The 22,290-nt window shown below is 38.3% G+C and overlaps 1 protein-coding gene across 9 annotated transcripts in view; it reads left to right on the top strand.

The window, feature by feature from the left end:
* The window catches only part of ALPK1 (alpha kinase 1), a 137,615-nt gene that overhangs the window by 3,318 nt on the left and 112,007 nt on the right, over positions 1-22,290 (top strand). For 2 of the 9 annotated variants that reach the window (XM_045055997.1, XM_045055998.1), the window contains exons 2-3: positions 5,928-5,995; positions 6,100-6,236. The gene's annotated coding sequence lies outside the window, so the exon portion shown is untranslated. Of the gene's footprint in view, positions 1-990; positions 1,187-5,927; positions 5,996-6,099; positions 6,237-15,561; positions 15,755-22,290 lie in introns of those variants that run through there. The other 7 variants (XM_045055999.1, XM_019829072.2, XM_019829071.2 and 4 more) reach the window with 6 other exon arrangements.

Genomic DNA, 22,290 nt, shown 5'->3' with positions numbered 1-22,290 from the left:
CCCGCGTCGGGCTCTGGGCTGATGGCTCAGAGCCTGGAGCCTGTTTCTGATTCTGTGTCTCCCTCTCTCTCTGCCCCTCCCCCGTTAATGCTCTGTCTCTCTCTGTCCCCAAAATAAATAAACGTTGAAAAAAAAATTTTGAAAAAAAAAAGAGTCGGACACTCAATCAACTAAGCCCAGGCACCCCACCATTTATATACATTTAAAATGCATCTTCATTTACAAATATTTTACATTTGGTCTATAGAACAGATAATTTAATGGGTGTTCTTTTAAACTGCTAAATTTGTGGTAATTTTTTATGCAACAATAGAACAATAATATAGGTTTTTTTGTTAGAGGATCCCTGTGGATTATGAAAGTCCCCAGTAATCCTGATCCTAATAACCCAATATGAGAGCTATAGACTATGTAAGCAGGAAAAGAAGGGCCAGTTTTGGGGAGGAGTGCATTATTTCTACCGGTCACATAACCTCCAAACCAGGTAACTTCGTCTTGCCCTTGTTGAATCTAAACTGTGTCATCTAGTACTCCTCACTGGTGTAATTTTTAGTAAAAAAGAAAACAAAACCCAGAAACCTTCCCTCTCCTTTAATATTTTATTTTTACATTTCATTTGTGTTTCTTCGTTAATTTTTAAAATCAATTTTAAAAAATTTTAAAGCTATCTTTGACCTATTTGCCAAGTCAGTGGACACTTTTCTAACCTTATCTTTCATCATTTCTCTGCATCGTTTAGTACTGTTGACTACTCCCGCCTTAAAATACGGAGCCCTAACATGAGTTTGTCTGTTTATAATAGATGAAAAACGTCATGTTATTTCTTAGTGACATTCTCTTTCCTTGGCCCTCAGAGGACTGACTCTCTATTTTGACTTGGTCCACATAAGAGGATTCCTTGCACGTTGTTTAAAAGTAACTTCCCTGTAGTAATACAACTCCCAGAATACCTTTCACCAAAGCAATTCCTAAAGGGGTGTGGCTTCTGGTGCAAAACTGCTGAAAGTCCCAGAGGTGAATTACACAATCAGATTCTGAGGCAGTGACAGACTTTGTTTTCCTTCAAATTTCTACTTCCTGAAACCAAGGCTCTTTATGGTAAACAGTGTATTTCAGGGAAATTGTGCTAAAATTAACCTTTTTCAGAGATTTGCTGGCCTTAAAAGTGTTTATCTTCGAGACAAAGGTGAGTATAAGCTTTTAAATGACAAACACAGTAGATGTGGGTACAAAAGATGGCATAATATATAAGGAGGTATTATTTTAGACTCTGACCTTGTTTCTACTTCCTGGTATTGTCTGCATTTAAATAACTTGAGAGCTTTAAGAATATTTGCAATTCTAAAAGTGCTACACAAAGGGAATAAGGGTTGGGAAGGGGAGGGAACAGTAAATTTAGATTACAAGGGAAAGGAGAAAAGTAACCTGTTTTTTTTGTTTTGTTTTGTTTTTTTGTTTGTTTGTTTGTTTTTAGCAGGTTTTAATAACAAAGTCCATATGTCAGGAACCTTGCTACTGAACATCTGGCTTTGTCACTGAATGGAGATGTTTGATTAAAGCATTAACGAAGTGGGATTACTTATGTGAAAAATTGACCCTAGGACTTTTGCCTGGAGTACATTAGTCATAACAGAAACCATCACTTGTAGGATGGCCTCAGTGATTTTGCCAGGAAAATAGATAAGAGTGGAGAATTACTCTTTTCATATGGGAACAACTGACAGGAATTCCGGGTGTGGTGAAGCATTACGTAGACAGAAAGCATCTAGAAAAATTAAATTCTGGGGCGCCTGGGTGGCGCAGTCGGTTGAGCGTCCGACTTCAGCCAGGTCACGATCTCGCGGTCCGGGAGTTCGAGCCCCGCGTCAGGCTCTGGGCTGACGGCTCTGGGCTGACGGCTCGGAGCCTGGAGCCTGTTTCCGATTCTGTGTCTCCCTCTCTCTCTGCCCCTCCCCCGTTCATGCTCTGTCTCTCTCTGTCCCAAAAATAAATAAACGTTGAAAAAAAATTTTTTTTAAAAGAAAAATTAAATTCTGGGGCACTTGAGTGAATCAGTCAGTTAAGCGGTCAACTCTTGATCTTGGCTCAGGTCATGATCTTATGGTCCATGGGTTTAAGCTCCGCTTCGGATCCTCTGTCTCTCTCTCTGACCCTACCCCATTCTCTCTCTCTCTCTCTCAAAAATAAATAAATATTAAAAAATAATTTTTAAAAAATTAAATTCCTTCATATTTTATTCAAAAGAGTCCTTTCATTAACAAATTTTATTATTTGAAATTAGGGCTATAAACTACTTTGGAAAGCCACAAATTACGACCTTTAGAATAGTTTGGGACTGGGGCACCTGTGTGGCTCAGGTGGTTAAGCATCTGACTTGGGCTCAGGTTATGATCTCACGGGTTTGTGGGTTCAGGCTGCAAACCGGGCTCTGTGCTGACGGTGTGGAGCCTGTTTGGGATTCTATCTTCCTCTGTCTCTTCCCTTCCCCCACTTTCACACTCATGTGCAGGTGTGCTCTCTCTCTCTCAAATAAATAAATAAACATACAAAAAAAAAAAAGAATAGTTTGGGACTTCCAGGTGGGTGAGAGTACAGAGGCAGGGTCAGAAAGGAGGGTATTTATGTCACAACATACTGACGTCTCTAATATTTGCTATCTCCCTCTGCCTTTTCTTTTCTTTTTAGTAAGTGTAGCTAGTACTCTTACGAGAAACAATATCTGCTTTTGGTTGGCTGATACCTCCTTGTTAAGAACATTTTAAATTCCTTACACATAATCACTGTTGCTGTTCAAGCCAATACATGATGCTTCAGCATAGTCTCCACATTCTTTTGTTTCTCCTCTTTCTTCCGTGACCTCAAATACAATTGAACGACATGGTGCATTAGTGTGATCGCACCACAGAGCCATGCGCCCCTGTCTAGATGGTGCGTCGGCAGATTACAAGTCAGCAGATTACAAGTCTGTACATTGAGCACAGTTTTGGATAGGGGTGTGTATAGATTAACTTACCACCTAAGAGACATACCAGACCTGAACAAATGCTAAGTCAAGCCTTTATACCAACTGACTAAAATAATTTACTTCTCTTTTTCCACCTCCTCCTTCTGAACTCTGTCAACCTACAACCTCAAAAGAAATAAAATACTTAAAATTATGCTGGCAATAATTTTCTCTCCACTTTAAATATCTTTTGAATCTGAGCTGAATCAATTCTCCAAGTTCTTTTCCAACAAGACACCAGAATTTTATAGTATCCTCCATGGGCATGAGTGATGTTAGGGTGACCGGTGATGCAGGTGGCAAAGACTTGCACAAAGAGTAGAACATCAAGCAGGACAGAATGTATTGCTGGCATGTTAGAGCAGAAGGTGACAGGTTTCTCTGTCCAGGGCTCACCTGGGATGTGAGTTGTGGTCAGGCTAGAGAAGAATATGTTTTGTAGTTGGGGTCTATTTGTTGAGAATGCAAGGTACCATGATCTGGAAAAACAAAGAGTGCCAAGTATAAATACTAGTGAGTTTTGTCTGTAAACTTGGCAAGGGAAGGGGCTGTGAACAGATTCCTGTCAAATAAGGAGACAATAATTACTTTAAACTTTAAAATACATACACATATATACATTATATATATTATATATATACATTATATATATACATTATATATTATATATAAATGTGTATATATACATTTATATTTATATATTTATACACATTTATATATACACATTTTTATATATACACACTTATATATATATACATATATAATAAATATATATACATATATATGTTTATATAATATATATGTGTATTTAAAAATTTTTTTTTAATGTTTTATTTGGTTTTTTTTTTTTTAATTTTTTTTTTCAACGTTTATTTATTTTTGGGACAGAGAGAGACAGAGCATGAACGGGGGAGGGGCAGAGAGAGAGGGAGACACAGAATCGGAAACAGGCTCCAGGCTCCGAGCCATCAGCCCATAGCCTGACGCGGGGCTCGAACTCACGGACCGCGAGATCGTGACCTGGTTGAAGTCGGACGCTTAACCGACTGCGCCACCCAGGCGCCCCTTTTTTTCTTGTTTTTGTTTTTTTTTTTAATTTTTTTTTCAACGTTTATAATGTTTTATTTGTTTTTGAGACAGAGAGAGACAGAGCATGAACAGGGGAGGGGCAGAGAGAGAGGGGGAGACACAGAATTCGAAACAGGCTCCAGGCTCTGAGCTGTCAGCACAGAGCCTGATGCGGGGCTTGAACTCGCAGACCACAAGATCATGACCTGAGCCGAAGTCGGACACTCAACCGACTGAGACACCCAGGCGCCCCTATATGTGTATTTTTAAAGTTTATATATATTTATATATATATTTTAAAGCCATATGTAAATCAGGATGAATGTTATAAAATCTCACATAAAATAATACTGTGTAATGAGCACACCTGATATATTAAGCTGTAACAGTCTCCCCTTAGGTCCTATGTGATCTAAGTTTGAGTTTAGAACCCAGAATTTTCCTTAAGAATAAATGTATTCATTTCAAAATATTTCTGAAACTCCATGGTTCCTCCCATTGCAAAAGAATTTCAGTAACCCCTTTCCCTGAACACCATACACATACTACTGTTACTGTCCCTTTATCTATTTCAGATGATGATGGCTTTTTAGTATAAAATGCTCTTTGGAAATGCTTTCCTGAATTTTTTTTAATGTTTATTTATTTTTGAGAGAGAGAGAGAGTGAGAGAGCATGTGTGTGCACACATGGGGGAGGTACAGACAGAGAGGGGGACAGACGATCTAAAGTAGGCTCTGAACTGACAGCGCAGAGCCTGATGCGAGACTCGAACTCGTGAACCGCGAGATCATGACCTGAGCCGAAGTAGGCCGCTTAATAGACTGAACCACCCAGCCTCCCCTGTTTTCCTGAAATGTTAAGCATCTATGGTTTGAAGAACTTTAATAGGAATGTGCTTTCAAACCTTTGGTGTAAACTCATTCTATATTTTTGTTATTTTTATTTGTTGCCTCTCTATATGGAGAAGTCTTTGTTTCTTGTTATTGACAGTGACATCTTTTTGCAGGATGTTGTGATTTGCTCTGTTTATAGAGTTCTGTGAGACAGACAAATTTAAAAGTAAGAATATTGTCTGGGACTATTATTCTTCTATGTGTAAAGAAAGGAAAGAGATCATAGCTTTAACATCAGTTTTATGATAATACAATTTTCTCAAAGTATGGTGTACAAACTACTGATTTTAGGTAGCATGTGTCTTTGAAAATTTGAGTTAGATGCTTATTTTAATGTGAAATAAAAATATAACTAGCTCATAAAATTTATGACTTCATAGATATTATTGCTCAGGAAGATGTTAAGTAAAATGAAAGTAAACTGTTCACTACTGATTTTAAGGAAATGAGTAAACAAGGTAACAATTGTGAAGGTGGCATGTAAATGGCTAAAGTTTTGGAAATATTGGACTAATGTGTTTGCTAAGTGGATATTTTCTGAACCGCTGCAGAAATGTGAACCTCACTGGTCCTTGGTTACACTGCTCAATTAGTAATGCAATCTGTTAAAATTTCTTAATTATAGATGTACAAAATATTGGATAAAAAATGCCTTATCAAACTTTTATCAGACCTACAGTCCTCATGAATTGTCATAACATTGAAGGGATGCAGAAATTAGCCCATATTTTTTGAAATCAGAATCAGAGAGAGGATGAATCATCCCAGAGTCAGCATTATACTTCTGTTGTGTCTGTTTCACCAAGACACTGATATCTTAGAAGGTCAGGGAGGGGTGCTGTGCACTAAAAGGTGAGAGAAGGGGAGGGGACATAAACATCATCTAGGTCAAGGACCATCAGTGTATCATGTAGTGTGTCAATGGCCATTAAAAATGGTCATATTGTTCGTTTCTTTCAGGGAATCCATTCTAGGGAGGATGTAATTCTAAATATGGAGAAAATCCACACAAGATGTTTATCATAAAGGTATTTATGATACAAGGAATTAACAAGCATTCTAAAAAAAGGGAAAGATTAAACAAATTATGGTATAACAGTCCCTCCCTTATCCATGGTTTTGCTTTCCACAGTTTTAATTATTTACAGTCAACCACTGCCAGAAGCAGATGATCTTCTTTATGACGCTTCCTCACACGCCTGAGCCATTCACCTCACTTCATCTCATCACATAGACGTCTTATTGTCTCACATCATCACAAGAAGAACAGTGAGTAGTATATAGGCATATCTCATTTTATTATGCTTTGGTTTATTTTGCTTTTCAGATACTGAGTTTTTTACAAACTGAAGGTTTGTGGCAACCCTGGTTCAAGCAAGTGTGTCAGCGCTGTTTTTCCAACAGCATTTGTTCACAATTTTCTCTGTCATGTTTTGGTAATTCTCTTGAAAGTTTCAAACTTTGTCATTATTGTTATATTGTCATGGTGATCTGTGATTAGTGATTACAACTTACCGAAAGCTCAGATGATGGTTAGCATTTTCTAGCAATAAAGTATTTTTTTCATTTTGGTGTGTACATGTTTTTAGGCATAATGCTATTGCACACTTAGTAGACTAAAGTATAGTATAAACATAACTTCTATATGCACTGGGAAACCAAAAAGTTCATTTGACTCGCTTTATTGCTATATTTGCTCTATTGCAGCGGTCTGGAAACTGAACCTGAAATACCTTCACAATATGCTTCTACAATAAGATATTTTCAGAGAGAGAGACCACATTCACATATGTTTTTATACAGTATATTAGTATAACTGTTTTACTTTAGTATTGTTGTTGTTAATCTCTTCCTGTGCCTAATTTATAAATTAAACTTTATGTATGTATGCGTGGGAAAAAAGGTGATATATATGGGGTTCAATATGGTTTCAGGCATTCATGGTCTTGGAATGTATCCCACAAGGATGGTGGGTGGGGGGGACTACCGTATATCTGTAAAACAAGATGAAGAATAGTACCAGCACAGAAAATGCTGAGTGAAAAATGGATTCAAGGCTGATTAACAATCGTACTTACAATTATGTAATACATACATAAAATGATATAGATATAAATCCACAAATATTCTGAAAGTGGTTATTGTCTCACAGTGGTAGATTAATTATTCCTTTTCCTTTCTCTACTTTTGTATATATAATATATTTTTAGATTGGCTTTTTATATTATTATATAACATATTTATATTACTTTTTTTTAAGTTTATTTATTTCAGAGAGAGACAGAGAGAGAGAGAGCAGGGAGAGAGGCAGAGAGAGGGAGAGGAAGACAGAATCACAAGCAGGCTCCATGCCGTCAGCACAGAGCCCGATGCATGGGGCTTTTTGACAAAACTCTGTCAGATCAATATGTTAAATATGTTAAATAAACTACGCTGCTGTATAGTAAATATAATTATTCAGTCTTTGGGAGATAAATCTTACCTTTTCTTTGCTTGACATACAAATAACTTGCTATTTGAAAGAAGGGAGGATTGAGTCTCAGTGCTAGAGTGAACGGGCATGACAGAATCAAAGAACAGAGGGGGAAATACCAGTTGAAATACTTACTACTAGTTGATTTTTCTTACATTGGTTGCCTTCAATGTCAACCATGGCTTTTACTGAAGTCAACTTATTCTTTTATTTTGAAGAGAGGAAAAAAGGCAGGAAAGAGGAATGGGAACTTCACATGATATGTATGCTATTAGTTTCTTGATTTGTTTCTCATTCTTTTGGATTCCTATAACTTGGATTCATAAATTTATATCTGTACATACTGTAATTACATCTATGTTTTCCATATTATTGCATATACTCCTATTGTACCTCAAAGTATATTGTGTCATCAGCTTGCTCAGGAAGCTTTGCTTAGAATCTTAACCCTAGAATATATAGTTACTGTGATGCATTCCCCATTAGTGCATTATAAGCACTAAAAAATATGCACAATTTTCAACAAAAGCCTCATCCATTCATAATTGTTTTTTCTTTTCTGTAAGAAAAGTGCTTAGATCCTCATCACATGTCCTTTTGCTTGACGACTTCTTCACAATAACTTAATCTCTGATTAAAGTCTGGATGCTGCAGGTATCATTCTCCAAGATAACTATATTCCTACCCAGAAATCTGCTTCCCTAAATCATGCCCAAGTTATTGTGAGGGATAGTAACATGTAAGTGAATAGCATCTCTTGTGAGATATTAATCGGTCAGGTCTGATGCTCATTTCCTAATGTTGCAGGTTATTTAATAAGAAATATTTGAAGCCTTTTGAGCCCAGATTCCCTCCCACCCTGTACCTCCCCTCCTCTCCAGTGGGCAAGAGAGACTGGTAGGCAGACACCAGGAACTAGGAAGAGCTTCTTAAGGCACAGCTTGCCAGGCAGCTGAGAAGCAGGCAGAAACACCCTTATCCCGTTAATTCTGGGCTGCAGGCTCCAACCTCTTAATGTAGATGAGGCAAAGCACTTCATCTTTGTAGCTCTCCTAGCGGATTTCTTGGGGGCATATTCTTTGAATATATTTCCACTTAATAAAATGACCTCTTATTACTTTATTCAAATCCAAAGGATGCTTTCTAGACTTCATCTTTCTCTCTGCATTTCTTTGCAATTTTGACACTATTGACTTCTCCAAATTTTCTTTTTTGGTTTCCATATCACCATGCATTTCTGACTCTTCTAGTTCTCTGGCTGCACTCCCCTTTTATATTCCCGTTCTCTGCTCTCTGCCTCCTCTCGCTCCTGCTGTATTTTCACATTGGGTGATGCCCATTGCTACGTTTATATCAGTTTACACTCATATACCGAAGGCCCTGTGGTTCCTCTTCCAGAGTTCTGGACTCTTACATCCAAGTGTAAATCTGCTACTAAATATCTTTATTCTGCATTCCACAGGCATCTCACATCTAAAATTTTCAACCCTGGACTCATCATTTCTCACCTCCATCTGTATTTTTTATATTGATATCTGGCACTAAAAGCCATGGACTTGCTCAAGCGAAACACCTGGGGCTCTCCTAGACCCCTTATTTATCAACAGCATCTAATCAGTTTTGAAGTGACATTGATTCTGTTTCTTAAATATCTTTGGAAACTACCTGTATGTCTACTCTTGGTTCAAGCCCTCAACATCTCACACCATATCCTCATCTCCTCAGCCTCTAGTCTGCCTGCAGGCAACATTTTAACAGTTATTTTGGGTCATGTTGTTCAGAGACTTCTCATTTTCCTAGCATGTATTTTAATAGCCCTAATGATCCGTGATCTGCATCATTCTCCAGCCCCATCTTTCAGCCCTTACCAATCAATACCCTAGATGAATCTAAGTTCCAGTGATACCTCGGTACCCATTCATTCCCAATATGCTCCTCCATTCTTTATCCCAACTACTGCTTGCTCTGCCTGAAAGACCATTCCTTTCTTTGGTGGCTTACTTTCTGAAAGGTACACCTCAAGCATATTCCTCTGGGAAGATTTGACTGACTTTACTGCTCTCTACCAAAGCAGGTGGCCATGTTGTCCTGTTGGACTAGACATTTCCTAGAACCCAGAGTATTCTTCTTTCCCAGAACTTTTTTGCAATAACCACTTTTGAAAACTAAGACTGTATCTTCTATCTCTGAATTCCCAGTACCTAACCCAATGCATGAGACATTGTATGTATCCAATATGGATTTCCTAAATAAATAAAATTTCACGAATCCCTACTTTTCTGTCCTATTTCTTTTAAGTGAGATTTACCACTACTTAAAGCTCCCTAGCTCACAAAGGGCATAATTTTTCCCCAGAATTTAATAAAAAAAAAATCCATCAATTCAACATTTGAATAATTACATCTACTTTTTCACACATATATAATGATATCTTCTCAACTAGAGACTGTAGAAGGTTGTGACATTTGAGAGGTCTTGGACCCTGGCAAATGCTCCTTCTGACTTGGTATTGTTTTTTAAAAATCTTGAATCTTTGCTCCATTTAAATATATTTAAAGATTCCCAGAAGGAATACCATATATTCTGTATTAAAAGGCTCATATTTTTAAATGTTTATTTATTATGAGGGACAGAGCAAAGAAGGGGCAGAAAGAGAGGGAAAGAGAGAGAACCCCAAGCAGGTTCTACGCTGTCAGCACAGAGCCTGACACAGGTCTCCAACCCATGAACCTTCAGATCATGACCTGTGACGAAAGCAAAGAGTCAGACACTTAACCAACTGAGCCACCCAGGCACCCCCTTTAAGAAAAAAATGTTTATTTATTTATTTATTTGGAGAGAGAGCAGAGAAAGGGCAGAGAGAGAGAGAGAGAACCGGTTCACATTTTAAAGCAGCTTGTCCATAGCATGGCCAAGTTTTTGCTTTTGTGCTATTAGGTTATTTTTAAAAAAAGATTTTACTGTCTATCCAAAAAGAAAAAAAATTCTTCTAGTCTTTTATCAAGTCTAAGTGCTATCCTATGGTACAGGATGCTTTTGATCTGGTCAATTGACTGCCCCTGTTAGTCAGCTTTGTCCCTTTGCTGTGTGACCATGACCAAGTTCCCTAGTCACTATGGGCCTCAGTTTTCTCCACCCTAACATAAAGATAATTATGTTAATTATCTCTTACAGTTTTTATGAGAATCAAATATGTTAGTACATTAGGGCCCTTAAAACAATATTTGATAAAAGCAAATGCTAGCTGTTTTTAAGTCCTGTGGAGTCTATGTAGATCCTATGGTAGCACACCAGGTGGGCACTGTCTTCAGTTATTTGCTGCCGAATTTTGAGAAGGTAGAATAGTATTACAGGATTATAGAGTTGGAAAAGACTTTATTTTTTTTTCAGTTTATCTTTTTTAAAATTTTTTTTTTCAACGTTTATTTATTTTTGGGACAGAGAGAGACAGAGCATGAACGGGGGAGGGGCAGAGAGAGAGGGAGACACAGAACCGGAAACAGGCTCCAGGCTCTGAGCCATCAGCCCAGAGCCCGACGTGGGGCTCGAACTCACGGACCGCGAGATCATGACCTGGCTGAAGTCGGACGCTTAACCGACTGCGCCACCCAGGCGCCCCAAGTTTATCTTTTTTGAGGGGGGAGGTGGAGAGAGACAGAGGATCCCAAGCAGGTTCCTCACTGTCAGTGCAGAGTCTAATGCGGGGCTTGATCCCATGAACTATGAGATCATGACTTGAACCAAAATCAAGAGCTTGACCCTCAACTGACTGAGCCACCCAGGTGCCCCATCCTAGGAGAAGTTTTGATAAAGATTAACACTCACTGATGAGGGTTGGCTACTGGGATTTGTCATTTGTGTTAGCTGGGATGTGGAGGGGCAGGCAGAGTGGTGAGAATGTCTAGTTCCAAAGCAAGGCTGAAAGAAAAACAGAAGACAATAAATGCAGAAAGCATCCCTAAGTTAACCATAAGTCATGAGGGAAAGGAAGTGCCACTAAAATATATATATAGTGTCACAGTGTTTTGTTAAACTACTTCTGACTACACCTAGGCACCTCAGTTGAGAGACAAAAATCAGACTGCTCAATTATAGTCCAAGAATACTTACTTAAATTTTGAAAATTACACTTTCAAAAGCTTCATTATAAATATATATGTGCATATAGAAATATATATATGTATATACACATATATATATATATATAAACATTATAACTGTACACAGAAACAATGATATCAAAAGGTTTATAGTGCTTATTTCTTAGTGGGACCATAGGTAATTCTTATTTTCTTTTTTGCCGTATTTTTTCTCCAAAATTTTAAATAAAATCACCATTTTGCTCTCATTATAAAATAAAATGTTTCAAAAATTTAAATTATTTAAAAATACATCAGAAATCACTATGGTACAATCTTCAAGATTTTCATGACTCAGGGCGCCTGGGTGGCTCAGTCAGTTAAGCGTCCGACTTCATCACAGGTCATGATCTCGTGGTTCGTGGGTACAAGCCCTGCGCTGGGCTCTGTGCTGACGGCTCAGAGCCTAGAGTTGCTTAGTATTCTGTGTCTCCCTCTCTCTCTGCCACTCCCCTGCTCATACTCTGTCACTCTCTCTCTCTCAAAAATAAATAAATGTTATGGGCACATATGGGTGGCTCAGTTGGTTACGCATCCGACTTCAGCTCAGGTCATGAACTCACAGTTCATGAGTTCAAGCCCCATGTTGAGCTCTGCGCTGACAGTTCAGAGGCTGGAACCTGCTTCAGATTCCGTGCCTCCCCCTCTCTCTACCCCTCCTCCACTCTGCTCTGTTTCTCTCTCTTGCTCTCTCAAAAATAAATAAAAACATTAAAAAATTTTTTAATAAATAAATGTTACAAAATTTTTTTAAAAAGTTTTGCATGACTTAAATACTTCTTGATAGAACATACTGGAAAACACCTAGTAGGCTAGTAATACCTCTCACTCATAAGCCAGAAACCACCGTGTATGAAAAAGTAAGTTATAGTGAAAGAAAAGAAAAGCACTACTTAGTATGCAACATAGATCTTAGAAGTCTCACAGTATCTCAACACAGTTATTCCCCAAATCACAGTTGTCAAGGGAAAGCTTTTTAGACCACAACTGCATATGCACAAAGTGAAAGTCTAAGTGACAGGAGGGAACCAGGGGGTTCCCTCTGGGCAAGGTTTCCCTTCAAATACCCCTATCTGCTCCCATTCAGCCTCTTCTGAATGCACAGCTCATCTAAGAGCTGGCCTTTCATTTCACTTCCCTGGACAGGTCATTAGCTGAGTCATTAGCTGAGGCAGATTTGGAGTTCAAAGTGGACATGTTGAGAATATGATGCTGACTGGATATACAAGTCAGATACCCAATGAACAGTTGAAAATATCCATCGGAAAATTTCAAGGCAGAAGTTTGGACTGGAGATACAAAGTTGGTGATTGTCAGCCAATACATGATATTTAAAACGATGAACTGAATGAGATCACCAAGGAGTGGATTGATTGATTGTTGAGAGAGAGAGAACATGCAAGAAGGGATGGGACCCAGAGAGAGGGAGAGAGAGAATCTTAAGCAGGTTCCACACTCTCACAGCTGTGAGATCATGACCTGAGCCAAAACTAAGAGTCGGACGTTCAACCTCCTAAGCCACCCAGGCGCCCCAAGCCAAGGAGTAGATTTAGATGGAGAAAGGAAGAAGGCCAGAGACTGAGGCTTTGCACATCTCAACATTAAGGGGTCTAGGAGAGGAGGATGAACCAGCCAAAAAGGCTGAGAAGCAGTGATCAGTGAGGTAGGAGGAAAACCAAGAGCATGTGGTATCCTGGAAGGCAATGGAGAAGGGAAGGTGTGTGTCACATGCTATCTATCACATATTTTAGTAGGTTAAAAAGAAGAGGAATGAGAATTGGTCTTTGGATGTAGCAAGGTGGAGTTCACCAGTGACTTTGACAATGGCAGTTTCAGTGGTGTGATGGAGCAGAAGTCTGATTGAAGTGCATTTAAGAGAAAATGAGAAGAGACAGATCGAAAGCTTAAGTAGGAGCAATTCTTTCAAGGAATTGTGCTGCAAAGGGCAATAGCTGTTGATGAAAGTGAAGTCAAGAGATTTTTCTTCTAAGATGGGAGAAATAATGGCATGTTTGTAAATGGATAGGAATGAACCAATGGAGAGCAAAAACTCAGAGAAGAAAAAAATTCAGCACCGAGTTTGAGTAAGGAGAAGGGTGCAATTATTGTTTGAATGGAGTAATTGCTTCCAGATAAGAGAAGGGTGACTCATCTCTGAAAGCAAATGGGAGGGCAGAATATGGGTTGCAGCCACTGTTAGAGGTGAAAGTCCTCTTCTGATTGCTGAGAATGAGGGCAGAGGAGGAAAGGAGACAAAGTGTGAAATCGGCCCCTGACAGAGTGAAAGGTGGATGGACCTGAGAATCACAATGCGATTGCCTGGCAGCATTAATGGCATCACTGAGTTTCAGAGGCAGAAATTTAAAGTGGAATCAGGGGGCAGGGATATTTTTTCCCCCAGCATCATTCAGCTGTGTAAAGTTTGGGTTTAACTAGAGTTGTGATTTTGACATGCACATGTTAAAAACAAGGGAGTCAAAGGTGTATGCATGTGGTGATGATCATGATTGACCATGGAAATTAAATTGGGTAGAGGGAGGAGAAAGGGCCTCAAGGAGGGTGGTAGGATCAATGGATTCCAGGTCCCAGTGAGATTTTGGGATTATTGGATTTGGGAGAATAAAAGGGGACAAGATGGATGGTAGTGGATAGAAAGTGAGATACAATTTGAAAGTATGAAAGAGTTGCCTTAAAAGTGAATGCCCGAGGTTGGGTGAAGGGCAAGATCTTTGGAAGAAAGGATTCAAGAAACCAAGAGTCCCTGATTGCTAAATAATTATTGCAATCTCCAAGAATGGGGGTCATTGGAGTAACAATGATGTGGGAGCTAAAATGCCCTAGGAGCAGGCTGTTGACATTAACAATGACGGGCAGTGGGTCATGATGTAAGATTCCAAGATTGGGGAAGGCATATGCAGATTAAACAAGGAAGGCAAAAGCAAGGTCTAAAAGTGGCCAGGAGGCTGCTCATTTAGAGCCAGTGGTTCAGGGACTTAAGGGCATAAGCTGCCCCCTGAAATATTTTTCAAGGTGGTTGAAAATGTAAAGCACTATGGGGGCACCTGGGTGGCTCAGTTGGTTAAGTATCTGACTTTGGCTCAGGTCATGATCTCACAGTTCGTGAGTTCAAACCCTGCATCGGGCTCTGTGCTGACAGCTCAGAGCCTGGAACCTGCTTCAGATTCTGTGTCTCCCTCTCTCTTTGCCCCTCCCTACCCCGCTCATGCTCTGTCTCTGTCTCTCAAAAATAAATAAACGTTAAAAAAAGAAAGAAAATGTAAAGCACTATGAAATGTCATGTATTGCTATTTCTAGTGTATGAAAAAATAGTAACTATTATTGCAAATTCTTTCGGCAAAATATTTACATAAATAACCAGGAGGACTTCCTCCCCTGGCAATCCCCAAAAGTAATAAATAGACTTCTTTTAAAGTCACTGAGACAAGAGATCGTTCAGAAAGGTTTTTTCAGCAAAGTCTCTTTATTTTCTCATAATGAAACTGTCAGAGGGTACCAACCCTGATAATTTAGACCTCTGATAGTAAAGATTCTAAAAAGTCTAAAGAGAGATTTGAAACCCCTACCTCTGTTTAAGAGGATGGAGAGAGATGTTTGTCCCCTGTTAACCACTTTGGACAGGATCTGGTCTTCTGTGATTGACATTTTTCCTTTATGTGTTTCTTTTTTTAATGTTTATTTATTTTATTTTACTTTTTATTTTTTAATGTTTATTTATTTTTAAGAGGGTGCTAGTGGGAGAAGGGATAGAGGATCGAAGCGGGCTCTGGGCTGACAGCAGCCAGGCTGATGTGGGGCTTGAATTCATGAACTTTGAGATCATGACGTGAACCGAGGTCGGTTGCTCAACCAACTGAGCCACCCAGGTGCCCCTATTTATTTATTGTTAAGGTTTATTTATCTTTGAGAGAGAAACAGGGAGTGCAAGTGGAGAAAGGGCAGAGAGAGAGAAGGGAACAGAAGATCTGAAGCAGGCTCTGCGTTGAGAGCAGAGAGTGCGTCGCGAGGCTCGAACTCATGAACCATGAGATCATGACCTAAGCTGAAGTCAGACACTTAACCGACTGAGCCACCCAGGTGCCCCACCATGTGTTTCTAACGTGATGGATGGTGATGACCAATTGTAACTTCTCTACTCTCATTTGGGACTCAGGACAGTGAGTTTCCTCTGTTCTCTTACCTGGGATGTTTCAAGTAGAAATCATGCAACAATGCCTATGACATAATGCAGGAAATAAATATAAATTATTCCTTATTCTATCCATTCTCTTATTATAATAAAGTCCTCTGTGTTTAATATTTTTTTAACCTAGAAAGTTCTAAATTAGAACTGGATCAAAATCTATGAACACCAATTTTGGGTAAGTTTTCACATGAAGTTTTGAATTAATTATTTTCTCCTAATTATAGAACTATACATAGTCATTGTAGAAATCATAAAAAGAAGGGGAAAATAGTCAAAGAGTATTACTGAGAACCAAAGATGCTAAATATTTTGGTGTATTTCCTGCTATTTTTGTAGTCATTCTTAATAATTGTGGTAAAATACACATAAAATGTGCCATCATAATCATTTTAAGTGTAGAGTATAGTGGTATTAATTTACATTCACATTCTTGTGCTACCATCACTCCCATCTATTCACAGAATGCTTTTCATCTTGCAAAACTGAAACTCTGTATTCACCATCAAACAATAGCTTCTCATACCCCACTCCACTCCCCCCACCCCACCCAGCCCCTTGGCAACCACCATTCTACTTTCTGTCTGCATGCATTTGGCACCTCAGGCAGTAAGTAGAATCATGCAATTTTGTCTTTTTGTGATGCTTATTTAATGTTATATAATGTCCTCAAAATTTACCTGTGTTATAGCATTTGTCAAAATTTCCTTTTTTAAGGAAATGTATGTGTATACCACATTTGTTTATCTGTCTGTTGATGGGCACATAAGTTGCTTCTACCTTTTGGCTACTGTAAATAGTGCTGTTTTGAACATGGTATACAAATAACTCAAGTCCATGCTTACCATTATTTTGGATATGTATTCAGAAGTGGAATTGCTGCATCATATGATAATTCTATTTTTAATTTCTGAGGAAACACCATAATATCTTCTTCCATAACAGCTGTACCATTTTATATTCCCACTAACAGTGTGCTAAGATTATAATTTATCCACATCCTGGCCAGTACTCTATTCTTTTTTCCTTTTTTTTTTCTTAGTAGCCATCTTAATGGGTGTGAAGTGGTATCTCATTGTGATTTTTGTTTGCATTCCCTAATTATTAGTGATGTTGAGCATCTTTTCATGTGCTTATTGACCATTTGTATATCTTCTTTGGAGAAGTGTCAATTCAAGTCCTTTGCTATTTTTTTAAAATTAGGTCATTTGTATTTTTACCCTTGAGTTGTAGGAGTGCTTTACATATTCTGGATATTAATTCCTTATCAGCTGTACGATTTGCAAATATTTTTCCCATTCCAGGGGTTCCTTTTGCACTCTGTTTAATATGACCTTTGATGAGCAGAAGTTTTTAAATTTTATGTAGTCCAATTTATTTGGGGTTTTTTTGTTTGTTATCTGTGCTTTTGATATCGTACCCAAGAAACCACTGCAAAATTCAGTATCATAAAGATTTTCTCCTGTTATCTTCTAAGACTTTTATAGTTGTAGGCTTTATTTTATTTTATTTTAGGCTTTACACTTTTCAGTTAGTTTTTGGCTTTGGTATAAGGTAAAAGTCCAACTTTATTCTTTTGCACATGGACGTCCAGTTTTCCCAACACCATTTATTGAAAAGATTGTCCTTTCCCCATCGAATGGTCATGGCACCCTTATCAAAAATCACTTGATGTGAAGGGTTATTTCTGGGCTCTCTATTCTATTTCATTGGTTTATATGTCTGTCTTTATGCCAGTATCACACTGTTTTGATTAGAATAGCTTTGTAGCAAGTTTTAGAATCAGAAAGTACAAGACCTCCAACTTTGTTCTTCTTTTTCAAGATTGCTTTGGCTATTTGGGTTTTTTGAGATTATAAATGAATTTTAGGATGGATTTTTTTTCTATTTCTGGAAAAAAACATCATTCATCTTCATCTTTTTAAAAACATAGTAGCTGTCACACTGTGAACACTGGTATATTCTGTTTTTTCCTCCTTAACATTATATTTATCTTGTTAAAAATAAACATTAGGTCTTTTTATTTAAACACTTCATAAACATATTTCACAATGACTACATAAAGGACAATGAACAAATGGAAGTATAACTGAAAGACTAGAAAATATTTGTGCCTCAAACTATGTGACTAGAATATACTTTAGATATTATAATCATAAAAATGAGAAACATATGATTCAAGATTGTGATTCTTGTATTATTTTTGACCAACTACAACTCTGGAATTCATTTATTTCCTCAGCAAATATTGCTGAGTCTCTATAGTTTATAATACACTGGGAACCTAGATATAAATTAGATATGATCTTCACCCTCAGGGAAAGGGAACAAATACTAAAATTTAGTGAAAGTGTAGTATGTGTCATGGGTTTTCACTTTCTTTTTTAGTGTTTGTATTTGTCTTAGGGAGAGGTGGTGTTAGACCCATTTACAGATGAGGGGAAAAAACATTCATTTCAGAAACGTGTCTAAGGTGACACAGAGAGTGGATAGCAGGGCTGGGATACAGTTCAGGGTTGTCTGCTTCCAAAGCTCATGCCCTTTTCACTCTCCCAAGTTGCCTTTAGGCACTAATGACATAGCACAAGAGACAGGAGTACATATAGCTAAGTGTAATGTGAACAAAAACTCGTATAGCTATGAATTCTGCCAGAAAAGAGTAAAAAAAGGCTTTAGAGAAATGCCACTATAATTTAAAACTTGGAAACTGAGAATTTCATTAGATGAAAATGGAAAGAGCAGCATTCTATCATTCATCCGTTCACAAACCCGCACTGAGCTTCTATTTCACAAATCCGCACTGAGCTTCTATTGTGTGCTAGTCACATGGCTGGTACCAGCTGTGCACTGGAGATTTGAAAGAGAATGAGTGAGGCTGTGCCCACTCTCAGGAGTCAGTCTCTTGGGAGACAGTTAAGTAACTGATATATGATAGAGCTTTGTGCCAAGCTCTGCCACAGAGGAGAAAACCGAGTGCCGGGGGACACTATTACAGGGTACTAAGGGCAAGTGCACAGTGACAGAAGCTGTGCTGCATTGCAGGTATGCTGGGTACCACACACTGGATTCCAAGTTCAGGTGCTTGGACGACTTCATCCTATAGGCAACAGCAAGACAGCAGACATTTTTTTTTAATTTTTTGTTTTGTTTTGTTTTAGAGAGAGAAAGAGCATAAGCAGGGAAGGAACACAGAGAGAAAATCTCAAGCAGGCTCCATACTCAGCACAGAGCCTGATGCGGGATTCAATCCCAGGACCCTGGGATCATGACTTCAGCTGAAAGCAAGAGTCAGATGCTCAACCGACTGAGCCATCCAGATGGCCCCCAGCAGACATTTTTAAGGAGGGGAGTAACAAGGTTAATTCTACTTTTAAGAGGCTACCTGGCAATGTGTGAAGTATAGAGTTATGGGGTATGGAAAGAGACAGGTGGCAGGAAAACCAGTTTGGAGGCTAATGGTCCCAACTAGAGATGGAGGGGACCTGGGAAAGACAATAACAGAAGAGATTGTGAGAGCAGAGACCATATTTGCAAGAAGATGGCAGAATTCATCCAATATAGGATGTGTAGTGTGAATAAGGTAGGAGTCAAGAGAACAGTGTAAACAAAGGCTTCAGGTCATATATATGCTCAGAACCACTGCATTATTTGCAAGTGAAGGACTCATTCAGCACTTCATAAGTAAATAATGAATGCTCTTTGAATTATCAGTGTTTATTTCATATATTTAGCCATGCTAAAATACCCTTAATAGTTGAATAGATTTTTTTTCTCCCAGTTTGCACATGGCCTGCAATACTATGTACACTATTAATTCTGTTAGCAAACTCTTTCTACATAGATAGTACAAGTGAAATTTTTATTGCTGTTATATTGAAGCATCATAGATTTTGAGACAATGGACTCGTGATGTTTTTCTATAATAAAATTCAAAAAGAGTAATGTATTTTTTTTCTGAAATGGGGTTCAAAAAAGGTTATTGGTAGATAAATAATATGCATCTCTATTTTAATGTTTCACAAAAGTTTTCCATTTTATTAGGTCATTTCTAAGTCTTGTAATTTATTTGGCTCTTTTTTGTTCTGTAGAGCCACATTTGTTTTCATTAAGTAAAGATACACATCTAGTTTAAGAAGTGGGATCTTTTATGCCTGTGCTGTTATATGTAACCAGAAGAGGGCGGCAGTGAGGCACTACAAAGCGTGAACAGACCCTTAAAATTGCAGAAAGGCAGTTAAGATCATCATGTAAATGACACAAACATTTGTTGGGACTGACAACTCATTAACTGACTCATTTTCTGAGCCAGAGACTATGACATAAACATTGTCACAGAATTTTCAGAACATCTGATGATGTCCTTATAATGCAAAAAGTAACACTAAGTAGTCTCAACATTTTACATCAGTCTGAAAGGAAAACAATTAGAGGATGAATTAAGAATAAACATATTGTTTCTTGTTAAAGAGCATAGGCAGAGAATTTAATAGCTTATAGAGACAACAAAAGGAATCCTATTTTCTTTGAATATTACAGATATTCCTGAAATAAAAAGAAATACTTCCAATTTATCAAATATATGGTAAGCAAAGTGTAGGATTAAGCAACTGAGAGAGGATGTCCAGATTCAGTAGATATCTCCTTTTATAAACAATTCATGAAAACAAATACTTTTTGAGTACATCATATATGCTAGGAATTATCCTATGTGCTAAACATTCCCGGCTATAGAGAAGAACAGAACAGATGCATACCCTGTCCTATTGGAGCATATATTATAGTGGGGAAGATAGACATTAACAAAACCACTAAAATTAATTCATAGTTACGATTGAGAAAAGAATGGAAAGCAGTCTACCACAGGGCTACAAGTAAACTAGTTTAGGTTCATTCCCCAAATTGGAAATTAGATAAAACTGAAAATAGGACTTAAGAACAACTTATTTGAAGTACTTAATACCTATTTACATTATGTATTTCTTTTAACAATAAATAAAATGGATAAGGGAAAAGCTACATAATAGTAAAAATAACAATGCACAAGAGTATTTGGGTAGTTGGTATACAACAATAAAACACCACCAATTTGAAGTGTAGTAAAATACCCCAAGACTTCTCTGACTGCCTGAACTTGATTAAACAACCATCTCAGTCATCAGACTGGCTGCGGCTTCAACTGAGAATCTGTCCTCACTTGATCCACTCAAAACCCCAGGTCCCAAACCTGAAAAACACTTGTGTAAATATAATCCCCTACCTCCTCTTTTTTGTTCATTCGTCTCAGCATCTCCAACATCCCAGATTCTCAGTTTGCCCAGGCTACGAGCCCACTTCTAGGTCCTCTAGCCTCTCTGAGTCTGGACCCCTTGGTTCACAGGCACTTTAGACTTTTGATATGTTCCTTTGCCCTCTGCTGTATACACTTTCCAGATGTGGATTGACTCAGCTGTCTAGAGTAGAGGTGGGGTAGCCCCTCAGCTGACTGATGGCATCCATTATTGATGAACTGTAGCTGGGCCCCACTGAATCTTTTATTTATCCTTACTTAATTGTCTTTCCAATTCTCTACAGCCCCTGTTTCAATCCAGGATCCCCCCCTTTTCAAGCTGAGCTCACTGCTGCCACCCTACCTCCCAGATTTCCATCTGTTTGACTTAGGATACTGGGTTATCTATGGTGAACTCTCAGATTTTCTGTCTGTCATTAGCCATTTTTTTCTCCTTCCCTTATGCCTCAGAGAAATGGTAGTCTACCTTGGATTAAGCCTACTCCTTCTGACTTCTTAAACCTCTTTTGTGATTTTTCTCATTCATATTCTTTCTCTTTCATTTTTTTTCTTTGCTTTCCTTATTTTTCCTTTGCCTTCTAATAGCTCCTTAGCCTACACACGTGTTCAAATCTAATGATTTTTATGAAATATTCATTTCCCCTGAGACTGCAATCCATCTTTCTCCTTCCCTTAACAGCAGTGCTTCTCAAAATAGTTGTCTATATTTATCCCTTTCACTTCCTTGATTAACACTCATGCATCTACTTCTGATCTGCCCTCTTCTGATTATGATGTCGATTTACAAGATCAACCAGAACTTTACAATCACCTAATCTAGTTGCCTCTTCCCAGCAGTTACTCTGGGGTTTGGTTTCCTGTGGAACTTGTTGCTCAGTATCATGTCTCTGCTGTTCTTGGTTCTCACAGTTCTGGCTGTTTCATTGGAGGCCATAATTTTACTGTTTGGCTCTTGAGTAGAGGCATTTTGTAGAAGTCCGGTCTTCTTCATATTTTACCTTTGCCTCCTTTAATCTAATACAGTGGCTTCTATTATTGCCCCCGACGTGGATGATCCCCAAATTCCTCTCCAGCCCTAATATCTCTCCTGAATCCGACTCACATTTCCCACCTTTTGTAGAGAGCTTCATTTATCTACAAGATTCCATGGGCACTTCAAACAGAACTGGTCTGAACTCATCATCTCTCAGTGTTCCACACACCCTGGCTTTCCTGCTAATTCT

The sequence above is a fragment of the Felis catus genome, chromosome B1 (assembly GCF_018350175.1).
Source record: "Felis catus isolate Fca126 chromosome B1, F.catus_Fca126_mat1.0, whole genome shotgun sequence".
NCBI lineage: Eukaryota > Metazoa > Chordata > Mammalia > Carnivora > Felidae > Felis > Felis catus.
This window is presented reverse-complemented; position numbering and strand designations above follow the sequence as displayed.